Here is a 3,380-nt window from a genome sequence, read left to right as displayed (position 1 = left end):
GCGGAGCGGGTACTGTACCACCGAATCGTATGTCCCGGCTATAACTAGAAGAGCGTGGTTCCACGGCACGCCTTTCCAAACCTCCGGGCACCCGCGCGCGCCGGTTCCGGGTACGGTTCCATTGTTGGTGACGGATGTCAGAACCATAGATGATACAAACGTATCATCATATAGAGACAGTCAAGTTGTCAGAAGTCAGAACCATCGATAGTACATCAATCAATGTATATTACATAGAGAATGGTCAAAACCTGAACTATAGCTTAAACTTTGATATACATAAGTACAGGTTATTGAATTAATTTGAAATATAGATGCACTTCAACTACAATCCCTTACATATTTACTTATGTAAGGGATTTCCTTGGTTTTTATATAAAGAAACATCGAATCTCTATTACAAGATTTACAATATTTTATAGCTAAAGTATTCTCCGATCTAGACACGCGGTAGCGCGTCAAGCCAAGTTCGAGTATAACAGAACTGGCGAGCATCACCTTGTGTAATATTACAAGTACCATTTTCATAGAGTTTTACTGCAAGTGACTTTTATAAGATTTTCTGTTGACAAATATATATAACATATTGATTATTATTAGTTTTGCGTAAAGAGATACCAGATAGACAGATAGACTCACTTTCGCACGTATAGTTATGTATAAAAAATCTATTTTTGTAGTATATTAATAGAATAGAATTTATTTTGCTCTTGATGCTCTATGATTTCTCTTTATTTATTTAATTTTTTTCATCCTCTCGCACTATTGGCACCTACACAATTTTGTTTCTGGACACCTAAAGGTTGACCGGTAGAGAATACCATCTGGCATTAAGTCCGCCTATGTACCAACATTAAGCAAAAAGCATAAATAAATAAAATTAAAGCATATAATTAATATGTCTTATTCTCGTGCCGTGTGACAATGGAACGGCACAATAACGATTGTCCTCAGGAGCTAAGTAAATCGCACAGTAAGCCACATTGTTTGGCCGGCGATGTAATTACTAAAACATTAGCTGATATTATAAATGCACTTTAATGTCTCTGTCGATATTGAATTACTGTGATCCGGTAAATGCTCTAATGGGTTATTATACTTATTACTCTGATCGGTCGTAAAGGACATATTTATGTTATTACTTTTTATCTATAGACGCGATGAAAGGAATCTGTGTTCATATAAAAATACTCACTTTCTGGAGGTACGGCAGTAATTGATTTACAAGTTAGGGCATTGAAGCAAACCCGAGTGTGAAGCACACCCTCTAACTCACTCTCTGACTCTAACCGACATATAGTATATTTACTTTTGATGATAATGAGATTACCAACGCCATGGATATCTCAACCTAGTATTGAAAGTTAGGCTGCGTTTCCACCGGAGAAGTGTTGCGAGGAAAGTGTTTTTAAGATCCAATAGCATCGCCGCGCGGAGCGATATCATAGCAAGCTCACGTCAATGAAACAATTCTATTGGTTCTCAAAAACACACTCCTTGCAACACGTCTCTGGTGGAAACGCAGCTTTACGAGTACGTACTCGTAACAAACTACTCTCTACTACTACTAGCTATTTTTTAACTCTTATATAAGGCTACCATATAGTCTAGTTCTTTGGCAACACCAATGACTTGATACGATGCGTACGGAAAAAATTACATGCGTATTTTCAGAAGTTTTATCATGTAACAACGCAGGCTGATCACCTGATTTTGTGACAAGTAAGATAATCCATGCGTCGAATCATCATGTATAAAGTCGGTTCTGCGCCTGATCAGTCGGTTCGCCAGTTGTGTAGGTCATCACTCACTAGGTTATAGGAGTAAAGAAAGAAAGAGTGCTCTTTATGTACAGAGCACAATTGAGGCACTATGAAATTACTCCTACGTTTTAGCTAGCCTGGTTTTCAAATAAACCGGCCACAGTTACTGAAATTCGCGTAGAAGAAATCGTTTTACGATTACTATGGGAATTATTATATAATTTAAACCTCCTTTGGTTCCATGGAGTGTTGAACTTGGCCGCCAGCGCCGCCCTTGAACCTTCGCGTATCGTTTCCTCATGACGATATGTAACATACTGCTCCTTAACACATTGTAGTAAGGAGTAAGGTAGGTATTTATTCTAATTATTATATTAAATACGAGCTTTTGCCCGCGGCTTCGCTCGCGTTAAGAAGTATTATTATATACAATCTTTCATCCCCTATTTGAACCCCTTGGGGTTGGAATTGATCAAAATCCTTTCTTAGCGGATGCCTTCGTTATAACATCTACGTGCATGCCAAATTTCAGCCCGATCCGTCCAGTGGTTGGGGCTGTGCGTTGATAGATCACTATGTCAATCAGTCAGTCAGTCGCCTTTGAGTTTTATATATATATATATATATATATATATATATATATATATATATATATATATATATATATATATATATATATATATATATATATATATATATATATATGCTTTGCTTTGTGTTTTTGCTTTGTGTCCACTGATAAAACACTTTAGGGTGGGTTGCACCAGAGGCATTGCGTTGGTTGAGGTTATCGTCAAAAATGGCGTCCATTATTGACTTTTACAAGGGATTTGACAGTTCATTTGATATTTTGTTATAGTTAAATTTTAGTTAAAGTTAAACACCTTTAATGAAATTTAATTCTGTGGGTATATACAGAAATATATTATTTATAATCCTCTTATTAATTAATATTAATATTTAAATCCTATTATATTATATTAAGAACCATTAACATTACAACTAATTTAATATTGTTTAAAGTATTGTACCTAATAGGTAACTTGCGGTGTATTTTCCGTACAGACTTCTTATATTAGAGGTAATCGTAACCTCGCCAAAAACACTTTTATTTTTATTAACTTTTTAAGGTTATGCTTAGTAGGTACTTCATTTTTAAACTCAGAAGTGAGCAATTAAAAATGCAACGCTGCTAATTACTATTGTTTATTTTGTATTACATAAATAATGTTTAAAAGAAACTTAATATTAAGTATTAATAATCTAAATTCGTACATTTTAAATTCTGTGTTCGGCCTAATAAAATTATTCAAGCTATTTTTAAATCGGTGAACTTTATCTTCCTCAAAGTTGACACTTTAACCCAAACGGCAGTCCACCATAATAATGATAACGATGATGATGGTTATGTTAATAAAATATGGCATTTGTACAACAAATATTGGCATGCGCCAAGTAAATTCGTAACAGGTTTGGGACAACGCACTTTGGACGGACGTTAAATAAAACAAGAAGTGTATTTACATCTCTTATAATAACAAAGCTACTTACAATAATATTTACAATATTTGAAACCAATTTTATACTTATTATTATTAATTCAATATTAACGCAGCT

This window comes from Aricia agestis, chromosome 13 (genome assembly GCF_905147365.1).
Source record: "Aricia agestis chromosome 13, ilAriAges1.1, whole genome shotgun sequence".
Lineage (NCBI taxonomy): Eukaryota > Metazoa > Arthropoda > Insecta > Lepidoptera > Lycaenidae > Aricia > Aricia agestis.
This window is presented reverse-complemented; position numbering follows the sequence as displayed.